The sequence below is a fragment of the Podarcis bocagei genome (genome assembly GCF_964188305.1).
Source record: "Podarcis bocagei genome assembly, chromosome: 4".
NCBI classification, from domain to species: domain Eukaryota; kingdom Metazoa; phylum Chordata; class Lepidosauria; order Squamata; family Lacertidae; genus Podarcis; species Podarcis bocagei.
The window spans coordinates 449282-456364 of record NC_138128.1 but is presented as its reverse complement, the minus strand read 5'-3'; the positions used below and the strand labels follow the sequence as shown (position 1 = coordinate 456364).

At 51.0% G+C, this 7083-nt stretch overlaps 1 pseudogene across 1 annotated transcript; it reads left to right on the top strand.

Moving 5' to 3' along the window:
- Positions 1-3537: 3537 nt before the first annotated feature.
- Positions 3538-3884, top strand: LOC308584562 (guanine nucleotide-binding protein G(I)/G(S)/G(O) subunit gamma-5 pseudogene; annotated as a pseudogene). The gene has a single exon. The product of its transcript is annotated as a guanine nucleotide-binding protein G(I)/G(S)/G(O) subunit gamma-5 pseudogene (transcript).
- Positions 3885-7083: the final 3199 nt, after the last annotated feature.

Genomic DNA, 7083 nt, shown 5'->3' with positions numbered 1-7083 from the left:
ACCGGCTGCTGTAAACATGACCCAGGAGCATAGGAGTTGGGGGAGAATATCTCCAGCGGAAAGGACTTGTAAACAGAGCCCAGCCTGCCTGGCAAGTCCTTTCAAATGTCTGCTTGTCGGGTTTATTTGTACAATGAAATATCGCTTCATTGTAATCCCAGTGGAAGGATCCCAGAGGAGGAAGATCAAAGGCATTTGTAGCTGAACAGCTTTTGCTCTTCCTGATGGGCAAACAGACGGGGCAGGTGGGGGGGGGGCTTTTCCTGGAGCATCTCCCACCTGCGCCTGCCATTCCTGGGGGGCCTTGGTTCTGGTCCCTGTCGAGGTCTTTTGTCTCCCAAGTGGTCCTGGTGGATCACGGCTTCCTCCCCTGTTGTGCTCCTGCAAGGAGGGCGCTGTGAAGCTGCACCCCATCAGTCCAGGGCGATGCTGTCTCCCTCCTTCCCCAACCTCTCAAAGGCTTCCACGCCCCTTGGATAGACGGGAAGGAGCTCCTTGCACCCTCTCAGCAGGGCAGGCCAAAAAGCCTCGGCCACAACCTCCGCTTCCCTCAGCCAGACCATCAGTTGCAGAGGAAGCTGCCTTATCCTGAGCCAGACCAGTGTTGCCCGCACTGGCTGGCAGCAGTGGCTCTCCAGGATTTCAGGAAGGGGGTCCCAAGCAGGGACCTTTGGCCCAAAAAACAGGCTCTCTGCCCCACTCAGCTGCTTTGGCCTTCCCAGAGAGGAACTGATCACCTTAAAGTCCATTTCCTGAATCCCCACCCTGGGCCCCTGCCCCTGCTCAGTGTTTCAGGGTCTCCGCAGCCTGAGTCTTTGGGTCGCCTGAGGCTGCACTCCCAGGAAGGGAGCCTGAGAGCAAAACAACCACCAGTGACCCAAACGTAGTTGAAGAACAAAAAGGAGGACAGATTTGCTGACTTCCACTGTTAACTACAGATCGCTATAACGACTCATTTTAAATACCCCTCTTATATATAGGCTATAGAAGCTGTGATATATTGCTAGTAGCAATGTTCTTAACTTTCAACAAAATAATAATAATAATAATAATAATAATAATAATAATAATAATAATAATAATATCTATTGCTCCCTCACTTGCCACATGAAAGCATTTGGGCTCATGTTCACATCTTTGTGAACATCAATGTGCACAGAACAATTTATTAAACTGTTTAACATGTGCATATGGACTCTCCTTAAGGGCAGAGGGATGTTAACTCTTGCCCTCCCAGACTCCTTCTCCAAGACCTTGTAGCTGAGCCAGCATCCTTTTAGTTCAGCCACAGAGAAGGCGTTTATACAGGATGTAGCTAGTTCAAGATGCTGCCCTGTTGTGATTCTCTGCTGCAGACTAGCTTAGCCGGGTGCCAAAGATCTGAGTCTAATGCACTAGGAAAAAATTATTGAGTTATTGTAAAAAAAAACCAACCAAACAAAACCCAGACATTTTGCCAAATTTTAAAAATCCACCTAGACAGGAATTTTAATCCTGAAAAAGAGGGTGTGTCCTCAAAAAAGAGGAAATATGGCAACCCTACAAAACGGGCACCTCTCAGCTTGCATCCACTTCATTGGACTGGGAAAACTCCTTCCCACCAGATATCTGTGTTGCAGCCACTGTGGTCAGTTTCCCCCCAGGACAAGAAGCAGCCGCTATGGAAGGGGGAAATTGGAGTGGGAAGCTGGCATGTGAGGAAAGCCGCCAGCCACTGCTCTTAATACTTTTCAAAACACAGAGTCCCACGCCTCCCTGGAGAGCTGCTGCCAGTCAGTGCAGGCAAGAGGGCAGGCAGTGGAGAGACGGCCTGACTCAGGTGCCCAGTTGCCCCCTGGCTCCCTCTGCTTTGGAGACCAGGCCCTCCTCCTTTGGCTCTGGGGCATTTTGGGCGCCTGGAAATGAGAGCCGCCTTTTGCTTGCTGCTGCTGCTGCTGCTGCTGACACATTTATCTCTGGACTTCCCAGTCTCCAGACTCGGCTGGAGTTCTCACGCCATTTAATCCTCGCCTTTTGCCCAACTTCCTCTTGTGCAATCGCAAAGCAAAGGAGGCTTCTGGAACACAAAGACACACAGAGACAGGCTGCGTGGCTGTAGAGAAATGGAGCCACTCCAAACAATCACTAAAAGTCTCACAACTGACATAAATCCGACATCAAGAATCACAAAACAGAGAAACCAGTAGGAGAACACTTCAATCTCCCAGGACATTCTATACAAGATCTCAAAGTAGCTGTTTTACTACAAAGGAATTTCAGAAATAGATTGGAAAGAGAAGCTGCTGAATTGCAACTCATTACCAAACTCAAAACCATGGATAGACCTGGTCTGAACAAAGACATTGGATTCTTATCTCATTATACATGACTAAGCCATTTTTCACCTTCTCACCCCTTGCCTTTTCCTGGAAGACCTATTGCAGTCGTTAAGAGTCGTCAACAGGCTCATCTCAGCTATCTGCCAATCTCCCATTCCCACCACCCTTCTGAGTAATACCCCTCCCCACCTTCTCACTATATAGAAGGATCTGGCAACTTCTGTTTCAGTGTATCTGAAGAAGTGTGCATGCACACGAAAGCTCATACCAAGAACTAACTTAGTTGGTCTTTAAGGTGCTACTGGAAGGATTTTTTTTATTTTGACTATGGCAGACCAACACGGCCACCTACCTGTAACTGGGCTTGTGCCTGCAAGGGCACATCACAGCTCAGCAGCAGGCTCTCCCCCTGGGCCACCCCCCTTGGACCTCTGAGGGTGGAGGGATTGCCAGGAGGTCCCCCTGCCAGTCTTGCACCCAAGGGGGCCTGTAGGGAAGAAGGCAGCCATAGGGTGTTTGGGGCCTGAGTCATTCTGGGGCAGGGGCTGTGCATGGACCTCAGTTTCTGATGCTTTTACGCAACTGCATTTGGCTTCGTTGTCCATTACCTTCTTAAAGCTGTGTGGCAGTTAGTATTTATCACTTATTATCAATTAAGAGTCTGTAATGCTGCAGAAAAACAAAGTCCCCTCTGGTGGCCATGGATTCTTCCCGGTCCAGAGAGGAGCCTTCTTCAGAAAGCTTCCTGGTGGGGCTGATAATGAGTCGCCTCTTTCCCCCCCCCCTCTCCACCCCCTCCCCAGCAAAAAAGCTGGCTTCAAAAATTAGTGGGATACCTGCTGGTTCCTGTCCTCTAAAAATTGAATTTCGATCTGGGTTTCTCCAGCCCAGGCAGGGGGCCAAACACAACGAGGTCAGGAAGCCCCGATGAATTAATTTCTCTGCACGGTAGAGCAGCAGCAGCAGCAGCAGCCCCATGGCAGAGGTGCGACTGGCATGGGGGGCAGGAGGGGCAGTTTGCACCCATGCCCAGCACAGGGGAGGGTGGGTGTGCTTGGAGCACTGCCTGTCTGGCTGCTGTGAACTCATTTGAGCACTTCAGGAGACTTCAAGTCCTGGAAAGGGGACCCTCGCTGAGCCGCCTGTCAATATTATTGGTTGCAGCTCCGCGTTCCCAATTACACTTTATATTTGGAAATGAGCTGAGAGGACGGTTCAGCACGACTTGATCTTCCCAGTCCTCGTCCCGTCAGAAACTAGGTTCAATGGTTGGGAGAGTTGCAAGGCGCCTCTTTGGTTCGGCTGTCCCATAAAGCAAGCAGGATCCGGGAGCGAGGGAACCATGTCTGGCTCCTCCAACATGGCGGCCATGAAGAAGGTGGTGCAGCAGCTGCGCCTGGAGGCCAGAGTGAGACACATGAAGGTTTCACAAGCTGCAGCTGACTTGAAGCAGTTTTGCCTGCAGAACACACATCACGATCCCCTACGAACAGGAGTTTCTTCAAGTACAAATCCATTGAGGCCACAGAACGTCTGTTCATTTCTCTAACTTTGTGACCTACAACCTGTTGTAGAATCATAGAATCATAGAGTTGGAAGAGACCACAAGGGCCATCGAGTCCAACCCCCTGCCAAGCAGGAAACACCATCAGAGCACTCCTGACATATGGTTGTCAAGCCTCTGCTTAAAGACCTCCAAAGTAGGAGACTCCACCACACTCCTTGGCAGCAAATTCCACTGTCAAACAGCTCTTACTGTCAGGAAGTTCTTCCTAATGTTTAGGTGGAATCTTCTTTCTTGTAGTTTGGCTCCATTGCTCCGTGTCCGCTTCTCTGGAGCAGCAGAAAACAACCTTTCTCCCTCCTCTATGTGACATCCTTTTATATATTTGAACATGGCTATCATATCACCCCTTAACCTCCTCTTCTCCAGGCTAAACATGCCCAGCTCCCTTAGCCGTTCCTCATAAGGCATCGTTTCCAGGCCTTTGACCATTTTGGTTGCCCTCCTCTGGACACGTTCCAGTTTGTCCGTGTCCTTCTTGAACTGTGGTGCCCTTCTTGAACTGTGGGTCTGGTGAATATGGAAGTGAAGGAGAGGGACCTGGAATCTGTACAGAAACTTTGTGTTAAATGTGCCAACTTAGAACTAGTAATACCACTGCTGTGGTCAAACGTCTTGCAATGTACCTCTCTAAACTTGTATGCTAGTTGCAATAACTTCTGTTATCATGATGGAATCAATTTTATATTCAAGCAATAAAAAGTTGATGAAAGAAAGAAAGAAAGAAAGAGAGAGAGAGAGAGAGAGAGAGAGAGAGAGAGAAATTAGGTTCAAGCAAGAGGAACACAGGAAGCCTTACATGGAGCCGGGCTGCTGGTATGTCTTGCTCAGTATTCTCCTCACAGGCTGCCAGCAGCGACCAACCAGCTACTGAGGGCTCCTAGCCAGGATGGCCATGAAGCAAAGATCACCCGTGTTGTAGGAATGATTCTCCAACATCAACTTTGTTGGACTGGTCTTGTTGTTTGGATGCCTGATTATCATCTTCCAAAGCAGCTACTCTATTCTCAACTCAAGATTGGAAAGCAAAATATCGGTGGAAAACAAAAGAGGTTTAAAGACTCTCTCAAGGCAAATCTTTAAAAATGAAGTATAAACACTGACAATTGGGAAACACTGACATGCAAGCGCTCCAGTTGGAGAACAGTCTTTTCCAAAAGTGTCATGAGCTTTGAAGACACTCGAACTCAGGACACAAGGGAGACATGTACTAAGAGGAAGGCACGCTTGGCAAATCCACACCATGATCAACTCCTGCCCGGGAACCAATGTCTCCACTGTGGAAGGACGTGTGGATCCAGAACTGGCCTCTACAGTCACTTACGGACTCAATGTTAAAACCGTGTTTATGGGAGACCATCTTACTCGGCTACGAGGGATCGCTGAAGAAGAAGAAGAAGAAGAAGAAGAGGAAGAGGAAGAGGAAGAGGAAGAAGAAGAAGAAGAAGAAGAAGAAGAAGAAGAAGAAGAAGAAGAAGAAGCTGCTCTTCTTTCACAGTTGGAGGCAGAGATGCTTCTGAGTCCCAACTTCTGGAGACCCCAGGAGGGGAGGGGGCTGCGCTGCTGCTTTGCTCAGGCCTTCTGCGCTTCCCATGGCGGCATCAGGTAAGGCATGGTGAAGAGATGGTGCTGGATTAGATGGGGCCTCTTTGGCCTGATCCAGCTGCAGGACTCTTCTGTTCTGCCCTGGTTAGAGCGTGGTGCTGATAACGCCAAGGTTGCAGGTTCGATTCCCCTTCCAACTCTACAATTATGTGGTTCTATGTCACTGGGAATGCAAGCCCATAGGAGAAAGGCATCCTTTGTTCATAGGGCTGTGTAGCGCACATTTATTCTCTCTAGGGTCCAAAGGCTGCTCTGGTGGCCGTGCGCAATGCTCTGCCGCTGTGGAAGAGGCAAGGCTGAGCATGCGTGCATTGTGCTCAGAGGGAGGTGGAGACATCCAGCAACTTGGGTGGCTTTAAAAGAGGCATTTGTGGAGGGAGGCAGCTCTCGGTGGCAACCAGGCTTCTGAATCCAATGTTTGGAAACCACAGGAGAGCAGTGGCGTAGCGTGGGTTGTCAGCACCCGGGGCAAGGCAAGTAATTTGCTCCCCCTAACCCGTGGATTTGTGCCCTCTAACCCTAACCCCCAGATGTTGCACCCGGTGCGGCCGGCCCCCCCTGCACCCCCCACGCTACGCCACTACAGGAGAGGAGTGTTGCTCCTGTTCTCTGGTCCTGCTTTCAGGCTGTTCCCTGTGAGAACAGGATGCTGGCCTAGATGGCCCATTGGCTGGATCCAGCAGAGTTCTTCTTACATTTCCCTTTGGAGGGAAAGCTCTTGCTGTGGTGGTGATCTGGGATCATAGGGGTCTTCCTGGAGTCTTCTGACGGCCTCCTCACCAGCCAGCTGCTCTCCCTGTGTCCAGAGGGGGCTGCAGCCGGGGATCCTGGAAGACTAAGCTGGCCAGGGAGCCCTGCCAGGGCCCTGCTGGACTTTTGCTGTCATGCCAAGAATGCCCAGTGCCTCCCGGCCGACTGGGCACTCCCTCCCTGAAGAGAAGAAGAAGAAGAAGAAGAAGAAGAAGAAGAAGAAGAAGAAGGCCTGAGCAGGGCAGGCTGGGCCCCACAGATTTCTCCACAGACCAGCATCCTGCGCCCCCACTGCCAATGCAAGAGGGCAGCCTCCCCAGCCTTCATCCCATCAGCCAGCAGACAGGAAAGGCCTGGTCGAAAGCAGCCAGAGGAAGCAGGGAAGCCACAGCCAGCCCCAACCACCTGCGAGGCATCGCAAAATAAAAGCGTCACATGAAGGCCGAGGAAGCGCTTGGGGAGGCGGCAGAGGGAGAGTCAGAGTCAGAACATATTCTCCATGATGGGTTTGACTTCCTTGCATCAGCAGCTCCGTCTCTCTCCTGGCGGCGGATGGATTTGCCCATTCTTCTCTCTGGCTGCACCTCTGACACTCACAGATCCATCTTGCGCAGCAGAGCATGCGTGCATGTCGCCAGTGAGCACAAGCAGGGAACTCTGCACACATTGCTGCTTCCTGGTGCACATCACTCAAGCAAGGGTGTGTGTGAAATGTCTGGGGGGGGGGCAGGATGAAGCCTGGGCAGACCAGCCATTCAGCCCCTGCGGGGAGCATAAGGGGAGGGACTGCTAGCCAGGCCAGGGCTGCTCACAGCCCCACACCATCCTGCCTTAGCCAGTAAACTC